Here is a 20,318-nt window from a genome sequence, read left to right as displayed (position 1 = left end):
ACTCTTCTAGTGAATCTCATCCACACAATGCAGAAAAAGCAAAAAAGAACGTTTTTGGAAATTACAATACGTCAATGATACCAACAGAAATGCTGTCGACTTTCTGTGAAAAGTGCTGCGGGAAAAATATTTTTTCTGATACGTGGGGCCTTTGCCTAACAAATTTAAAATTTTTTTAAAATGTATCCCTTAAAAGGTATCAAGATAGAAAGTCCAGCCAGTAATGTGTTAAACACAGAGAGGAAATATGCCACACGACTATGTCATACATATCATTCCAGTCAGGTAGCTTATCTGATACTATAACATTTATGACAACATTCTAGTATTCAGTAACCCTCATCAATGTCCTTATCTCCTTTTCTAGGACGCATCTTCATGTTTTACACACTGCACACTATTACCATATTAATAACATGAAATGTTCTTATTAAAACCAGTTGTGTGACTTTTAAAGGGCAATTGAGGGATATGTAAAGTAGAGTTTGGTTGATCACCTCTCATGGCAGAGGTCCAATACTTGTGAAACAAGGAATAAGCCATTACAGTTTGCCACATGTAGAGGTGATAGTGAGTATTTCCGTAATTACTGATATCAAAGGCAGGTGACCATAACACTAAAGGTGTGAATAAAACCTAAGTGATCTGCTGCAAAGTAGGCTAAGGCTCCATTCCCACAGAGTAACGCGCTGCATATTCAGACACGTATACACGTGTCAGAGTGTGAGCGCTCAAAACAGATCCCATTCACTTCAATGTGTGCAGGCTTACGGGCGCTATACATTGAAATCAATTAAAGGCTTTTTAACCCATTGATTTCAATGTGTAGCGCGCATAAGCTGGAACACATTGAAGTGAATGGGATCTGTTTTGAGCGCTTACACTCTGACACGTGTATACGTGTCTGAATGCGAGGCGCGTTACTCCGTGGGAACGGAGCCTAAGGGTCCATTCACACGGAATTTTTTGGCGAGGAAAAAATCCACTTTAGGAATTATGAATTTTTTTTTCCTCTAGCACAGTGTATTCACTTGAAAAAACTGCTAGCGGTTCTTCCACGTGGTTTTTGCCAATTCCATGTGGATTTTCTGCCTCCCATTGACTGCGTTGGTTTTTGCAGGCGGAATTCGCCTGAAGGAAGTTTTTTTTCCGCTAGCGGAAAAAAAAAATGCTAGTGGAACCCATAGAACTCTATGGGGAGGCTTTTTTGAATCCATGCCAGAATCCTCGTGGATTCTGGCATGGATTCAGCGCCAAAATCCTCGCCAAAAATCTCAGTATAAATGGACCCTAAGGCTGAGTTTACACGTAGTTTTTGATATCAATGGCAGCCGGTCAGTTATTTTTTGCGGAAGCCGTTTGTTCTGGCTCCCGGAAAAAAGAAGTGACATGCTCATTCTTCAGGCGGATTCGTCTCGTGAATCTGCCAGAAGACACTCCCTCCTCCCGACTAGGCCCATTCATTGGGCCTAATCCGGAGTGGAGTGTGCGACTGGATGCGGATGCACTGCACGGGCATCAAGTCGCAGCCACCAGTTTTTTGGTCGGAAACTGAGGTGGCCTCCGCTTCAGTTTCCGGACCAAAAAACCTCGTGTGAACCCGGCCTTAGGCTACAAGGGAACTTCTGGTAAGCACTACTAACTGATTTTAACTATTTAGCTACAGCTGTAGTCCAATTGAATGCACTGACTGCTTGTAGTATAGCCCATTGCTCACATGTGTATATACAGTATGTACACTGTCTACCAATAGGTATTTGGACACCCAGTAAAGTTCTATGGAGGTGGAGTTATGATCTGGAGGTGTTTCTCCTGGTATGGACTGGGACCCTTGGTCCCAGTGCATGGTAAACTCAATGCCGATGCCTATTTCACTATTCTAGATACCAGTGCGCTTCCTACATTATGGCGGTTCTATGGGTCAGACCAATGTTACTTCCAGGATTACAACGCCAGCTGTCATGTAGCGAGGTCTACCATGGCTTGGTACAGTAACAATCAGGTTAACTGACTGGATTGGCCTGCCCAGAGCCCAGACTTGAACCCTATAGAGCACTTCTGGGACGAGTTGGATCGCCAAACTAAGGGGTGCAGCAGCCATCCAAAATCGGTGAAAGAACTTAATTGTCTTCTCCAGGCTGAATGGAATAAAATACCACTAGCCGTCATACAAGGACTTGTGGAAAGCATACCCCGTAGGGTTGAGGCTGTAATTGCTGCTCGTGCCACTTGGACCACAGGTGTCCAAATACTTATTGGTAGACAATGTATAAGGTCTTATGCACATGGTCCTATTACTGAACTGATCTCTCAAAGAAGGAATACAGAAAAAATAATAGGTTGAGATCAGTGGGGGTCTAACTGTCTGGAGTGACACTGCATAGCATTTCACTGACAGCCATTGCAGTACCTGGTAGAAGAAGACACATTCTAGTATGCAAACCTCTAAAGATAAACATAAAGAAACAGCGGAAAATATTAGCTCTGTAGTCTGAGTATCTGTAGTTAATCTTAGGCTAGATTCACACAAAAACTGGCCTGTGAATATTTTTTTTAATGGGCATCACAAGGCAGCATTAATTTCACTGTTAGTGGTAGGGGGCTATTCACATGACTATTATTATGATGGTCCGTTATCACAGACCATCAAAATATAGGTCGTCCTACTTTTGGTCGTTTTCATGAATCCCTCCATACACTAAAATATATGGGGGATCTGTGAAATTGGGTGCAAGTGGCCACTTTTGTGTCAATCTAGCTTAAGACTGCAACTATGGGATAATATACAGATTGTACAGGCTCTTTATAGCAATATTTATAAGGCAAGTTGTTGCTAAGGCTGCGGCCCCACGGCATTTTGGGCACAACAGAAATGTTGTGGCAAAAAACAATGCATTTTACATTACCTTCAATGTCAAAGGGATTCTGGCTAATTCCATCCATACGTAGCAGAAAAAAATCTGCAGCGGAAATACTGCGTTTTCAAAAACGCTTGTTTTTTTGATAATTGCAGCATATGACTTATACCTGCAGAAATGCTGGCATTTAGGGACAGAAAGTTCGTAGAGGAAAGCTCTGTGCTATCGTGCTAATAAATTCTACGGGTAAAAAACCCAGCGTTTTTTTTTTTGCTGCACTTCACTACATTGGACCTTAGCCTAAACGTGTCTCTTCTGTGTGTGTATATCAGACTTTAGTGTAATCCTACACACATATTTTTTACTACTACACTTTACTAATACTACCGTATTCTATAAAGCAATTATATAATAAATCTTTGTACTGTAGTTCAGTTATTACTCATTTCAGGCACTAAAACTCTTAGGCCGGTGCCCCATGGGATGGAGATACCGCGATTTCCATAGGGAAAAATCGCGGTGTTTTACATTAATGGTAAAGTGGATAGGATTCTAGCGAATCCCATGCCCACTTTGCGGTAAAAACCATGGTGCAGACACAATGCGATTCCGTAACCGACTCGGTTTTGGAAATCGCTGCATATCAATTATACTTACGAAAACACTGGCGGTTTCCCCATAGATATAATTGTAACAGAAAGACTGGAGGAAAACTCCACTAACTTTCTGTCTAAAGCACTGTGGGAAGAACCACGAGGCATTGCCGCCACGGTTTTTTCCATAGCGCTTTATTGCTGTGGAAGTCCCATGGGACCTTAGCCTTAAAGGGGTTATATCTAGTTTCAGACCAATTTTAAGAGACAAATATTCTTGTTTCTTTCTATAATGAAAAGTTGTACAATTTTCCAAAATTATTTCTGTACTAGCTGGTACCCGCGACTTCGTCTGCGGTGATTGTAGCAGTGGGTATATACAGGCGCGGGTAAGGTTTTCGTACTGTGTATAAGGTATGGGATATGAAATGTAACTTTGTATCTTGTTTTTGCTGAATTCAGAGAATACGTCAGACTTTTGTGTTGAAGTTACTTTGTATTTGAGCTGCTATATATACGGTGTTGTGAGAAACTTTACATAGTGACTTTGGGACAGAGGTATTTGAAGATAACCCTTTCCCGCCGATGGCATTTTTTGATTTTCGTTTTTCATTCTTGACTCCTCTCTTTTTAAACCCCATAACTTTTTTATTTCTCCGCTCCCAGAGCCATATGAGGTCTTAATTTTTGCGGGGCAAATTTTTCTTCATGATGCTTCCATTATTTAGTCTATATAATGTACTGGGAAGCAGGGAAAAAATTCAGAATGGGGTGGATTTGAAGAAAAGATGCATTTCTGCAACATTCTTACGGGCTTTGGTTTTACGGCGTTCACTGTGCAACCAAAATGACATGTCCCTTGTATTCTGTGTTTCGTTATGATACGGGGTTGTATAGGGCGCCTTTTTTTTCGGGGCCGGGTGTACTTTGTATTTCTACCATTTTCGGGAAATGTTATTGCTTTGATCACTTTTTATTTAAATTTTTATCAGAATCAAAACAGTGAAAAAACGGCAGTTTGGCACTTTTGACCATTTTTCCCGCTACGGCGTTTACCGAACAGGAAAAATATTTGTATAGCGTTGTAGAACGGGCGAAATCGGACGCGGGGATACCTAACATGTATGTGTTTCACAGTTTTTAACTACTTTTATATGTGTTCTAGGGAAAGGGGGGTGATTTGAATTTTTAATCCTTTTTATTTGTTTTATATATTTTTTTTACTTTTTTAAAACTTTTTTTTTGCATTTATTAGACCGCCTAGGGGTATTAACATGGGTGGGCGGTGTCGCGGATTGTCAGAGCGGTGGGGGTCGGCAAACATGGCTGCTCCGGAGCGTTAAAGAGCGCCTCCTGGAGTATCGTTAAGGGGAGGGGCAAAGTGGTAAAGTATATGTATATGAGATTGTGTGGGGTTAGGGGCGAGGCTGTAGAGGGTAATATGAATTTTGTGGCTTGCTATGGTCCAAAGTGTGTGAGATTGCAGAGATGGTGGTGTGAGTTTGGGTTTTGTGGGGGTCCTGGCACAAATGTATGTGCGCTATTGTGACAAAAAGTAGCCTATTGCGCAATCGGGTGTAGTGACTATGTTTGTGGAAAATTTCAGCCAAATCGGTCGAGCGGGTTTTGCGTGATTGAGGAACAAACATCCGAACATCCAAACTCACAAACCCACAAACTTTCACATTTATAATATTAATAGGATCAATTCCTCACAGTGTTCTAAATCTTTGCTTGCTGTCATTGCTAATGTGTATCTACTGGTAGTAAACAGAATGAATGATAGGAAGCATTTAGAAATCATCAGAAATTGACAGAAAGTATATTGGAAAATTGTAGTGTTTTTCATTACACAAACAATAAAATTTGCCTCTCAATATTGGTCTGAAACTGGACAGCCCCTTTAACTGATTTGTACATTTATCTTACAGTGTGTGTATTATATGATAATGATAAATATTATATATATATATATATATATATATATATATATATATATATATATCTCTTAGGGAGTGTTCACACTACCGTCGGTGTCCGACAGGTAGTGTCCACTCCTAGTGTCCGCTCAAAATCTGTCACGGACATTAGGAGCGGACACTAGCTGTGTCCGTGACACCTGTCATTCACTTCAATGGGCATCGGGTGCGTTCTTTTGCACTCCGTGCCCGTCCTTCCCTGTCCGCAAGTGAAGATGTCCGACTTCTCAAGCGGACAGAAAAACCCTGCATGCAAACCCTGGAGGGGAGGATTAGATATGCATGTCTTCACATAGTACCACACGTCGGGTGATTGGATACATGCGTCTGCACACAGTGCCACATGCCAGAGGATTGGGTATGCACATCTGAACACAGTTCCACACATCAGAGGATTATATACGCACATCTGCAAACAGTACCACATCCCATAGGATTAGATACGCACGTTTACACACATTACCACTTGCCAGAGGATTAGATACGCATGTCTGCACACATTACCACCCACCGGGGGATTGGATACTTGCATCTTCACACAATACCACACATTGGAGGATTAGATACACACCACTGCACACAATACCACACGGGGAGGATTAGATACGTGCCTCTGCACACAATACCAAACGCCAGAGGATTAGATACGTGCCTCTCCACACAATACCACATGTCGGAGGATTAGATACGCGCTACTGCACACAATACCACATAGGTGAGGATTAGATACCTGCGTCTGAACACAGTACCACACGGGGCATTAGATACATGCCACTGCACACAATACCACACGCTGGAGAGTTACATATGCATCTCAGCACACAGTACAACATGCCAGAGGATTAGATACGCACTTCTGCACACAGTTTCACTTGCCGAAGGATTAGAGAAGCACCTCTTCACACAATACCACACGGGGGAAGATTAGATATGTGCATCTGCACACAGTACCACACCAACAAGGATTAGATACTTGTGTCTACACACAGTACTACACGGGGAAGGATTAGATAAGCGCATCTGCACACAGTACAACACACCAGAGGATTAGATATGTGCGTCTTCACATAATTCCACACACCGGAGGATTAGATACACGCCACTGCACACAATGCAACACGGAGGAGGATTAGATACATGCCTCTGCACACAGTACCACACACCGGAGGATTAGATACATGTATCTTCAAACAGTACCACACGCCGGAGGATTAGATACGCACGTCTTCAGACAGTACCACATGCCAGAGGATTAGATACATGCGTTTACATACAGTACTACATAGGAGAGGGTTAGATACGTGCCTCTTCACACAATACCACACAGGGAGGATTAGATACGTGCCTCTGCACCAGGGGTGAACCTGCCGGGAGGAGGGGCGGAGCGGAGGGGGTGGGGTGGAGCGAAGGGGGTGTGGCGGAGCAGCATTAGCAGGCAGAGAGCAGGCACGGAGAGGACCTGCTCTCTGCCTGAGTGTGAGGGGAGGCCGCTGGAGCAGTGCTGCTCCAGCGGCCTCCCCAATCCACCGCTCGGTGACGCTAAGCCAGTCCAGGACAGCTTGTCCTGGACTGGCTTAGGTAAGCAAAAATGCCGCCCTCCCCAGGGCCCTGGCATAGAGCTGCCTGAAGCGGTCGCTTCAGGTCGCCTCATGGGAGGTGTGGCGCTGCTCTGCACACACTACAATATGCTGGAGGATTAGATAGACGGCTCTGCACAGAGTACCACACATTAGAGTTTTACTCCAGGTTTCCATAGAAACCCAGCCATTTTTCTTCAGCTGTATGTTAGCTTTAAAGAAGCAGGGCACTTTACTCCAGGTATCCATAACAACTGATCACAGGTTTTTCACTGATATCCAAAATGAGATACACATAATCACATTACGCTTATGGACATACACACAAACCACATACAAAATACACCAGTGCAAAATTGGACAATTCTTATGGGGCCACTACACAAACAAAAATGTAATATACCCATGAGAAGCCAGGTCCTCCTGCTAATATACATATATATACAATATATATATATATATATATATATATATATATATATATATATATATATATATATATATAATGGCCCCCAAACATTTTACACAGTTCTCAAAAATATAAGTATTGACACAATTACCATTTTGTTCCATTCCAAGCTATAAACTCATAAATAGAAATTTGCAAAGCAAGATCAGGGCTGGAAAACTTTGCATGCATTCATTTCACTTGTCAGTGATATGCAAGTGTGGCCCTTACATCATGGAAATGAAACACCAATAATCCCTCATCTGCTCAAAGTGACATTGTTATACTGTCATGTTGTATATTGGTAGTTAGGAGCGTCTTGAAAAGGAATGGGAAATATAAACTCAGCAAAATCTGTCCCAAAAAGCAGTGTTTTCACAACATGGGGCCTTAGCTTTACACTCCTCAACAGTGAAATTGCAACACGATAGAAGACAATTCCTAAGACTATGCAACTCAAGGAAGTAGCAGATGTTAAGATCTGTAAATTATCAAATTTACAAGCACCTAGCTCCTATCTGTGGCAGAAAGCAAAGTGTTTTGGCCACATGAAACATCCAGAATTGGATCTAGTACTATGGGATGATTGTGCAATGTCCTCTGTTCATCAAAATGCCAGTTATAAGAACTAGTCACAAACTGAGAAAGAGAATTCCTTCAACTGCGAGACCCTGGTTTATCACTTCAGCAGATTACTACTTGCCCAGGCTGGGATGTCCGCATTGTTCAACACTGGGAGTATTGGTGGTTGGGATAACAATGACAAACTGGAATGACAGCAAGAGGTGAACAGAGGTATGATAGGAACAATGGCGTGCAGTGATCTGTTCTGTGCGACAAGTGCACATCCTAAGCCTAAGACAGCAAACAAAGGCAACACAAACCATCAGAAAGCATGATATTAGGCTACAAGCCAGAAATCTAACTACAGGTGTTTCATTGAGAGCCACTGTTCTCAAAAGCATTTTATTATACACTACAAGACACCAAAAGAGGCTGAAGAGGAGGTCTATCCTCTTCAGTGATGAGTCCTATATGACAGCTATTGATTGGTCTGGAGACCACATGAGCAACATCATGAACAGACCTGTACAAGGTAACATCACACCAGCCTTACTCCATAGGTTATGGTGTGGGGTGGCCTAATATTTTCATTTTAGGTACACTAACAGCTTGATGTTGGACTGATTTGGTCATGGAACCAGCCATTGTATGGTCATTTCCCCAAAGTGTCCCAGAAGCCTCTTTTCAACAGGACAATGTCAGACTGCATGTTGTTCATGCTGCTGTGAGCAGCCTGTGTGGCCTAAATGTGCTACCATGGCCTGGTCTCTGGACCCATCATACATATTTGGTATGTGATTGGTTGGCAGTTGTAAAGGGAGCTGCCAGCAGCTAATCTCGATGCTTTGCCTGCCCAAGTGCTTTCTGTGTGGTATTACATTCAACTGACAACTATTAATAACCCCACTGTTATCATGGCAAGGTGTGTAAGTGTGTGTAATAAATCAAGATACTGATAAGGAATGTAGATTGTAAGCCCTACTTGGGACAGAGTTGCCAATATTTGTGTAAAATTATATAAGTAAGGCCTGGTCCCGTATCTGCATGAAATATGCGGAGAGAAACGTCCTGCAAGCAGCATTTTTCTCTCAGCATTTTTCATGTGAAAACCAAGCAGAAACCACATGGACCCCATTATAGTCTATATGGTCCGCGGGTTTCCTTAGGTAACCGTTTTTTTATGCGGACTAGGAAACCGCAAGCAGATGTGAACCGGACCTAAGCAAAATAAATCAATATGTTTATATATTCATACATTGTGACACCTGTACAGGATTATTTGTGTAGGGAAGGTATATTTCTCCCAGATTCCTCTCCTATATGGAGTTGCTTATTAGTTAACTCAGATGTTAACTCTGTTATATCCAAATTGAAAATTTTGACTCTACAGTCCAGGACACTGGCTGACATTTTTCTGCATCCCTGTCTCTTTTTTCATGTATAACTGAGTTATCGTCCATCAAGCCTTCTTCTAGACTGAATTATCTGAACTGTAGATGGGTGGTCACATTGCTTCCTGCCATTTCTGAGCTCATGATATCATCAAGGGGAAGTAAACAGAAGGACTGTGTAACATCTCTGCCTGTTCGGGTCTCTGCGCCACCCTCTGCTCGCGTGCTGCGGTGCAGGAGGCGTGTGCAGTTTAATAATTTGCTTAAAGTTTTTAGTTGCACTGTGTGAACATGGCTCTAATTCTGTGATTGTATTTGCACCACACCTGTCTTCTGCCCTTGTTGCCTCTGTCCATTCAGTGGTTACATTTTGTCTTGCCTGTGATTGACAGCCTGCCTTCCTGTCAGGTTCAGGGTGGGTTCATCTCCCCTATTTAGTCTTTGCTCACATTCACACTGGTGCCTGTTATTGCCTCGTGCTTGCTGGTTTCCCTCACTGTTATTACTTGTATTCTTATCCTTGACCTCTGGCTTTCCCTACTGACTATTCTTTTGGACTCCGATTTGGCACTGAATTGCTCGACTGTTACTGACCCTTGGCTAGATGACCTCTCTTTGTTGTTGTCTGTCTTATCTGCATTTTGTGTATCACTTATACAGGAAGGGAACGTCTTCGTGGTTGCCGCCTATTACATAGGATAGTTGGGGGCTTCAGCTTAGGGCTCACTGTCCCTTGTGCCCCTTCCTCCAAGGTTCGCCAGTAGCTTCTGGGGAATTATCATCTGGCTGTTCCTTAACAGACTGCAGTTAATTCTCCAAGATGTTTGGAACAACCTTCCTGCCGAGCTCCTTCAAGAACTGTGTACAAGTGTACCTAGAAGAATTGAAGCTGTTTTGCATTTTGTAAGCTGACAAAATTAAATTAATACTTTTAGTTTTGAATGCTTTCTTACTTTGCAGCATTTCTTCACACCTAACTAAAACAGTACTGTACACACAAATATATAAAGAAGATAGGTCCAAACAGGTAGTTTGAAGGATCCGCAACTCATGGACATGTAAAATCCAAGTCTTTATTTCATAGCTTTTTTAAAATTGAGCCACAACAGGCAAAAAACACATAACAGCTTGACAAGAAGACTTAGTTTTTTTTTGTCTGTTGTGGCTCAATTTTAAAAAAGCTATGAAATAAAGACTTGGATTTTACATATCCATGAGTTGCGGATCCTTCAAACTAACTGTTTGGACCTATCTTCTTTATTTAACTTGGAGCTCCGAGGAGTCAAGGAGGACAGGATCGTGCACCATAGGAGGTGAATCAGCTGTACAAGGGTGAGCTACTTCTTACTGACTTTTATATTGTTGACACAAATATATGCATACCCACACACGTAGCAGAATTAACCCAAACTTCTGCAAATGGTTAAACAGTTATCACAGAACATGACGAAAGCCAATGAAGTTATTTTCTTCTCTCCTGTGATAAGATATTATGCGGCTGCAGGTTAACCACTCACAGAAGGTAGGCTTAACTCTGCTACTTCTGTACATATACATATATTTATTGAGACATGCAGGATTCAGTTTTCTGAGTAGGCTCCAGAACGTTCACCACCATCACATTTTTCACGTTTAACCCCTTCCCGACATGCGCCGTAATAGTACGGCGCGTGTCGGGTCTGTAACTATGGCGACTGCCCGGGAGCCGGGCGGCCGTCATAGCCGCCGGGTGTCTACTGCTTTAAGCAGTAGACAACCGGCTCTAATGCCTCCGATCGGTCCCCGGACCGATCGGAGGCATTAACCCCTCCGGCGCCTTGTTAAGGGCTCCCAGCCAGTCTGCAAATTCTCTCTTTTGCAGGCTGGTGTATACAGCCTGCAAAAGAAATGATGATTTTTTGCAATGCATTAGACCCTAGGGGGTCTAATAAATGCAAAAAAAAAAATAAAAAAAAAAGTAAAAAAAAAATATAAAAAAATATAAAAAGTATTAAAAGTTCAAATCACCCCCCTTTCCCTAGAACAAATATAAAAGTAGCTAAAAACTGTGAAACATATACATGTTAGGTATCCCCGCGTCTGAAATCGCCCGCTCTACAAATCTATAAAAATATTTTTCCTGTTCGGTAAACGCCGTAGCAGGAAAAATAGTCAAAAGTGCCAAACCGCCGTTTTTTCACTGTTTTAATTCTGATAAAAATTTGAATAAAAAGTGATCAAAGCAATAACATTTCCCGAAAATGGTAGAACTAAAAAGTACACCCGGCCCCGCAAAAAAAGACGCCCTATGCATCCCCGTACACCTATGTATAAAAAAGTTACGGCCGTCGGAATATGGCGACTTTTAGAAAAAAAAAATTTTAACACCGTTTTGGAATTTTTTTTAGGGGTCAAAATGTAAATAAAACCATATAAATTTGGTATCACTGGAACCGTACCGAAACACAGAATACAGGGGACATGTCATTTTGGCTGCACAGTGAACGCCGTAAAACCAAAGCCCGTAAGAAAGTCGCAGAAATGCATTTTTTCTTCAAATCCACCCCATTCTGAATTTTTTTCCTGCTTCCCAGTACATTATATAGAATAATTAATGGTGGCATCATGAAGAAAAAATTGCCCCGCAAAAATTAAGACCTCATATGACTCTGGGAGCGGAGAAATAAAAAAGTTATGGGGTTTAGAAGGAGGGGAGTCAAAAACGAAAAACGAAAATCAAAAAATGCCATCGGCGGGAAGGGGTTAATAACAGGTGATACTGACAGTGGTTTGACAGGATTGCAGCTACATTAAGAACAGAAGCAATGTTCTTATATTAGCATTAGTAATAATTTTAAACCTGTGCTGATGCAGTTTCAAGTTTAGCTATTTTTCTGGTTGTAAATGCTCTTTAATTACTAATGGGACTGACTCTAATGTCACACTAGTGCCATCGTTGTTCGGGTTCGACGGACCCAATTGACTATAAGTCCTTCATGCAGTGTTCTGCTGATATTGGTGGACACTGCGACGGATTCTTCAGTCAGCTTTACCCAGGCTAGAATGGCCCAGTTCTCCAGCAAGCCTAAGCCCCATTTGGAGTCAGTCACTTGCCACTAGGGTCTATTTCTTAGGGGTTGACTCACAAATATGAAACCAGGTATTATTTTTTTTCTATATTTCTGCTCTTAATTTACTGTAAAATAAGCCAGAACTATAAAAAACCGCAGCTAAAAAATGCTGCAGAAAAAAAATGCTCTGAAAATGCATTGCATATTTTTTCATAGGATTTTATATTGCATTTCTGCTGTGTTTTTCTCTGCGTTTTTTCTTCCCTTACTAAATATACCAAGGGAAATGCTCATATATTTGCAGGAAAAATTGAAATGCAGCGTTTTTCAAAAACTCATGCTCATTTTGAAAACACTGCTTTTCCTTAGTGTTTTTCTGCAATGTGTGGATGGGATTAGTGAGATTCTCATTCACTTTGCTGGTACTGTAAAGTGCAACCTTATGGCTAACACCCCATGTAGCAAGCCACAGCCAAAAAAGGCTACGAAAAAGATCAAGGTGGAAACGTCTTGTGTTTTTTTCTGCAGCGTTTTTCCCGTAAAGTTGCAGAGTTTTCCTCTTTGGACTTTCTACCTCTATTATACCTATATGGAAAATACCAGCATTTCCATAGGTATAATTGACTTGCTACGATTTACAAAAACACAAACGTCTTTGAAATTGCAGCATTTCCATTGTGTATGTTTTTCTACAATGTGTGGATGGGATTAGCCAGAATCCCATCCAATGTGCAGGTAATGTAAAATGCAGCATTTTTTGCCACAGCATTTCTGTTGTGTTCAAAACACAACAGAAACGCAACTGAGGGCTCCAGCCTATTTCTGCTGAGTTACCACCGCTGCCAAAAATGCTGCATTTCCACAATGTGGTGCTTTTGAATTTCCAGGCTGGATAAATGCATCAACCTCCCACGCATACTTAATAGTAGCTTGTGGCTAGATGCAACCACTATTACAAACCCTTTAGGTCTCAGGTAACTCATAACTGCAACCCATTTAATTCTAGAAGTGCATTAGTTGTATTACTAGACTGTATTAGACTCTAAATGAAGCACATAGATCAATATCCCCTTCATAGACATAACATCTCCAGTATAATATAATTCTCTTGAGTGTTATTAATATTGTTGTGCATTTATAATGGATTCTTCCCTAAGAATGGCAAAGGCTATATATCTGCATTATTTACAGCCAATACACACATTTTACATACACACACACACACACATACACACACACACGGTTAAGGGCTTTTTATAGCTTTTATGATTGATATCAATAATACTGTAACTCCTAATAACAAACAAAAAATTCCAATATAAACTGGACCTAAGGGTACATTTAGGCCTGTTTCACATCTGCGTTCGGTATTCTGTTTGGGGAGTCTGCTTGGGGACCCCCCGAACAGAATACCGAACAACTTAAAAAGGGGTTAGCTAAGAAACCACATGGACCCCATAATGTCCCCAAGCAGACTCCCAGAACGGAATACCAAATGCAGATGTGAACCAGGCCTCAGACTACTGAGGTGCAAAACAGCTTGCACTCGAGGGGCGGCTGTTGTCATGGATCCCTCATACAGAGGAAGCCATGAAAACTAACAAAACTAGGACATGACCTATATTTTGATGGCCCGTTAATGATAATGTAAAAAGACTGACCATGAACTGACATTAAATATAAAGAGGTTGTCTGGTATAAAATTAAATCCCTACACTAATCTAAACACCCCACCCCACCTACTTTCTAAATAACATCATTAATCAAAAATGTATATTTACCCATATCCCTGGGGCAGTCACATGACTGCCCCAGGGACATTTTCTGATTATTTGATGGCTACAGAGCAGCGCTGGGTCTATAACATACACCAGCAGTCATAAAAGAAGGATGGGCTATTCGGCAGGAGGAAGTCTGGAAGGAAGATAGGTAAGTATGATGATGTGTGTGTGTGTGTGTGTGTGTGTGGGGGGCTGAGTTAGTTGGGAAGAGCTAGTAGTGGGTGGGATAGCAAGAGAGACAGGGAGGGAGGGAGACAGGAAGATGCGGTGAGTGAGGTGAGCAGCGTTAGTGTGGAAGTTGCATAGCAGAACCATGTAAACAAATGCAGAAGATACCAGGAGCTCCAGAAACCCAGAAATCACTCAAAACATTGAAGCCTATTGATAGCACAAGCAGACATTTAAAAAAAAAGAAATTTTTTTGCTGAGAAAACCCCTTTAATGCTGCCGTGTGATGTACGTTAAAAAACAGGCATCATACGACCGTTAATCGTTGTTGTGTAAATGTGGCCTTAGGCTGATATGTGGGTGGTGAACTGTCTGTGTTTGATCCACTTCTCACATCTTTTTTTGTTTCATTTTCTAAACTTTGTATGTCTCTGGGTCACATACACTAATGTCATACTTTTTTTTTCATGGAAATTTAGACTTTTACTGGTGTAACTATAGGGGCTCAGAAGCCAGGGGGCCCACTGGTTGAGCTGCTTTCTGATTTCCTTTGATGACTGGAAGGCATTTATTATCTCTGTCCTCTGGTGCAATGGAAAGAGATAGGTAAAGAAGATTTATGATACACAACCTTCTGCTATCAGGAAGGAGAAAATTAACCAGTTCATGGCAAAACTAGCAGTTGGTTAGCAGCATATAGTCAAAGGGAAATTCTGTGGTGGAGGCTGTGACACAAAAAGGGACACAATTACTGCATGGGGAGCACTGACAGTGGATGGGAATAATGGAACACTTGAGATCATAGCCATGTTATCAACCAGTATTCACAGTAGTTTCAGCCCAGACAGAGAAGGTAAATGTAAATGCTGCTATGTACAGATGAGATGCGTCTGATGGTTATGAGAAAAGTTGCGCACTGGGTCCAAGCTTAATTTTTTCATCAGAGCCTATGAGCCTTAATTTACGCCCCTATTGCTAATGTCAAAATATGATGTTCTTAATTGATATATCGAAAGGTATGTAAATATATAGAAAAATGTATAGCACTATGTATACATATATCAAATTAGAAACAAACAACAAGGTGTTGGAAAAATCCACCTATTTTGACACTAAAGAAACTAGGCACAAGGCCAAGTGGGGCTGAGTTTGCAGTGGAATGCACTCGGAGTGACATCCAAGTGTCATCTGAGTGCATTCTGTCATGCACTCACCTCTATAGGGGCATCCAATTCATTCTGTTCTGATGACATGGATGATTATATACCTTGTCCTATCCTGCTTCACATTGTTGAAACAGAATGAACAAACTCAATCCCACATCGAAAGAACACTCATGTGTATGGGACCTAAAACCTGAGTGCATTCTTCTTAGATACTAATGGTTATTTGAACACAAATAAATAAAATGTTGCTAGAATCTCTGTAAGTAAAAAAGACATAGCAGATGTCAGCTATTAATAGTAATACATAGCGATTTTTACATTTTTGGTGAAAGTGCTCTTTTAATTTCCACTTTACTATATATAAGATTTATAGTATAACGATGCAAGAAGCATACAGTCTAGGAAAGTGCCAGCGGTTGGAACCATTTCCAGCAAGCACCTGCAGTAAGCAAGCAGATGAAAGTGCTAAGGAGGGAAAATAATAAGCATCATATCTTCCATTCTGTGACAGTCTCTCATTGCTGTAATTGTGTTCAGGAGCCAGTGTTGTTTACAGTACATTACCTTGAAAAAGTCCATTATTGGAATACATTATTTCCAGTTATCTTTCTACGTCTTGCTGTCTGATTTATTTAGCATTGCTCAGAAACATGAGACATGAATGGTGCAAATATTATTTGGCTATAAATTATGGATAATGAGAATATTCATGCTTTCAGCATTGTTCAACATCATCAAAGCCATTTAACAGCAACTGAGGACTTCTTAAAAGTGTGTTAGATTTTTGTTGTTTATGAAATATAAATGAAGTTATGGAACCCAATGCTCCATGAATAATATTATCACACAATGCTTTCAGACTCTGCATTATTTAATGTATGTCTTGTCTGGTGAACCACATGGTGCTTGAACCTGATGTATTCTTATTACACAAGTGTCAAATGTAAGGGGATTGTTGTTACAATTCACCTGCCACTCACACTTATGTAGCTGTGCAACCTGCAGAAAGATAAAGATGAGAAATGTATTTATTGCTTGTGGAGATAACTATGAGTAGTATAATAGTGGTAGCACCAGTAGCAGTAGTAGAAGTAGCGCTAGTCATAGGATAAGTATTGGTACCATAGTACTTATATTTACCTCCTGTTGTGTAGAATTCTCATGATCATATTTGCAGATGCAGTGTCTATATGTAATTCTGTCAATGTTTGCTTTTTAAGCCTTCATCATACGTACTGAATATTATCTCTATTTTGATGTTACAGTTACAACTAGTACAATTTTTATTTATGTTGTAGTGGTGAAAGGTATAAGCATATATATATATATATATATATATATATATATATATATATATATATATATATATATATATATGTATAAGCTAACATCCTAATAAGGTAAATGAGATATAAATTTTCATACTTGTGTTGTAAGTTCAGGTACGAGTCTCTGTTGCAGTTCTATCAGAAAATAATTAAGCAGCATGCAGCAATATTTTGTCTGGTAAAATGACAGACAGAACTTACAGGCATCATTATGGTCAATGGGGTTCTTAAGTAACCTTTGGAATGGAACAAACTGGCACTGTCGTCATTTTATTTGTTCTGCTCCTATGACAGCACATTACAACGCTAATATACATTGCAGATACAAGTAGAACCTACAGATAAGGTCCCACATAGTGAAAGGCAGTTAAAAACGCTGTGGAAAAACTGCAGCATAAACACATCATATGCTTTTTTTCACAGCATTTTTCATTGAAATTTCGCAGCATTTTACTTGCCTTATACTGTAGTACAATTGTGTCAAAAGACAAAAAGACCATGTTAATAAAATACAAAAATTTGTATTATTTTATTTTATTTATTAATAAAATGTTGTATTCTATTATAATGGCAGTTCTGTCTTTTGACACAATTGTACTCTTGTATGTTTTGAACTTGCCATTTTTGGTGCCTTGTTTTTGCATATATATGTGTTTTTACCTTATACTGTATATATTTTTTTTTACTTGTAGTTTTCACAACTTAAAATGCATCTATAGCAATATAATGACAGAAAATAAAACAATACTAATGAGAGGTTGAAAAAAAGAAGATAGTATAGCCAACATATAAACTATAAGGCTCCGTTCCCATGGAGTAACGTGCCGCGCATTCAGACACGTATACACGTGTCAGAGTGTGAGTGATTAAAACAGATCCCATTCACTTCAATGTGTGCCGGCTTACGGGCGCTACACATTGAAATCAATGGGAGGCTTTTTAACCCATAGATTTCAATGTGTAGCGTGCGTGAGCCGGCATACATTGAAGTGAATGGGATCTGTTTTGAGCACTCACACTCTGACACGTGTATACGAGTCTGAATGCACGGCGTGTTACTCTGTGGGAACGGAACCTAATTGGAAACAGGACCAACACGAGACACGAGACAAAAGGGGAAAAGGGGAAATTAAAGAAACTACTTTTCAGGAGAACAGTTAATAAGGGTGCATTCACACGGAGGAAAATGGTGCTGAATTTTGTGTCGAATCCGCATCAGATTCAGCAGAAAAAGGAACCCACTGAAGGCTTTTTTTTCTGAATCTGAGGCGGTTTCTACACCAAATTCAGCCCTATTTTCCTCCGAGTGAATGCACCCTAAGGATTTGTGTTTTCTTTCTTACTGGTCTGTTTGACCTCATGAACTAGCTTTTTGTAGTTCTGCTTAGTAGGCAGCTGTAGCAAGAGACTTTGTTATTGGGAGAGAGTGCCAATTTCCAACTGAGCAGAGGTGCTGAGGACTGGAGATGGGGTCTGGTGCTCCAGCAGTTCACCCCCTCAGCAAAATGTGCCATTCTCAGGGGTCCAGTCAGGTCTGTGAAGGGCCTAGAGTTGCAGGGTCTGGAGGCAGTGTGAGGAGCAGGATAGAGATGTGCAGAGGGCTGCTATGCAAGACACTTCTGTTTCTGTGAGTTTGAGGCATTATAGGAGGTGGGCTGACTGCTCCTTGCAGTTAGGGTGTCTGGGTAGTTCCAGGGAGAAGGAAGACAGCAGCTGAAGGGCCTTTGGGAGTGGAGACAGAGCAGCAGGGCCTACCTGTGTCTCAAGGGAAGGAGTGCAGCAGTCTAATAAAGATGTCTCTGGCCACACAGCACACAGATGTGTGGCCTGAACTCTGGAGTGACAGGGGAGAGAAAAGCAGTATAACCTTAGGAAGAGGTGAGTTCTGAGCTACAGTGGGGTGGCAGGTGCACACTCTGGGAGGTCTTTGGATTCTGTGCAGAGTCTGGTGTGTGAACCTTGGCTGGCAGGTAACAGGAGTGAGTGATAGTGGGCTGCAGCGCACTTTCTGGATGCTGGCACTGGAGCAGACAGCCCGCTGGAGGTATGTGTCTAGGGTTGGGACCCATTCTGGGGGCGGTTTTGGAGTCAAGGGTATCTTGGAGGCATTTTATTCCACATCTGTGGACAAAGGAGGATAGCAGACTCTTATAGAAACAGGAGAGGCCAGGAACTCGGAGATTATGCAATCATCTCACTGGATGCCCAGGACATGCCCCCCTTCCCCTAAAAAATATATAGGGAAAACACTTGCCATTACGCAGCTAAAATTATCCTGCATTTTTGAAAACGCAGGTTTTCTTGAGCTCTTTATTTCTGCAATTTGTGGATGAGGTGAAATCTTATTGACTTTTCTTGTACTGTATTATAGAGCGTTTTTTTTCTGCAGTAGCCAAAAAGAATATGGATTACCTTTCTTCTTGGATATGTATGAATAAATTGATAACTAAACATTACCACTCCCCTTTTCAATGGAATATGTGTCTACATAGTGTGTACCAAAAGCAAATGGTAAATCAATTCAAGTGCCCAATTTCAGGGGGAAACATTTGCTCTGCCCTATTCACACTTACAGTGGAGGTATTTTAATCACATGCAATTTATTATTTAAGAATGTGCTATCTCAAAGGTATAAATACACAAACATACTAGTTTTTTCTCCACAAGAAATAATAACTATGATTTTCTTCTCTATCTTACTCGTGAATATGCGAAGAATGGCCAAGGAGAGGAGTCTATCAGTAAACCAGATGGACCAGCTTCTGAAATAGAGACTTTATCAGGTAAGACAAAGTGAACCCTTCTTATCTGTCATTTCCCTTCTGCTATTTATTGAATGTGGGATTGGCTCCGTTGCTGACAAGTTAAAAGACTTGTATATCTTTATTTGACTAGAAGATATGCATGTATGACAAATGACATATAACAGGTTTCGACAAGACAATGATATGGCTGTGTGGTTGGAATACGTTTGTTTCTTTGAACTAAACTCTCATACTAGTATACATGAGAAAGCATTGAATGAAGAGGATCCACTCGTCAGGCGTTCAGGTCTCTTGCACATGGTGGACTAGGGTTTGGAAAATCTGGTCTGTACATTGGCTGGATCTCCCAGCCTGAACTCAGTCTAGAGATCCAGACTCCAAACATCATAGTGATCAATAATGCTAGATTACCTGTCTCCCTGTGTCTCTACCCTCCTATACTGTGCATAGTATGAGACTGTAGAGATGGGGGAAGACAAGGACTCCTAGCATTATAGATCACTTTAATGCTCAAAATCTGGGTCTCTGGACTGGGTTTGGGCTGGGAAATCCAACTGATGTAGGGATGAGATTTTATGGACTGTATTCCCTTGTGTGCAAGAGACCTAAGGCCCCATTCACATCTGCATTCGGGTTTCCATTTGGGGAAT

The sequence above is a fragment of the Leptodactylus fuscus genome, chromosome 5 (genome assembly GCF_031893055.1).
Source record: "Leptodactylus fuscus isolate aLepFus1 chromosome 5, aLepFus1.hap2, whole genome shotgun sequence".
Taxonomy (NCBI): domain Eukaryota; kingdom Metazoa; phylum Chordata; class Amphibia; order Anura; family Leptodactylidae; genus Leptodactylus; species Leptodactylus fuscus.
The sequence above is the reverse complement of the archived record's forward strand: the minus strand, read 5'-3'. Positions refer to the sequence as shown.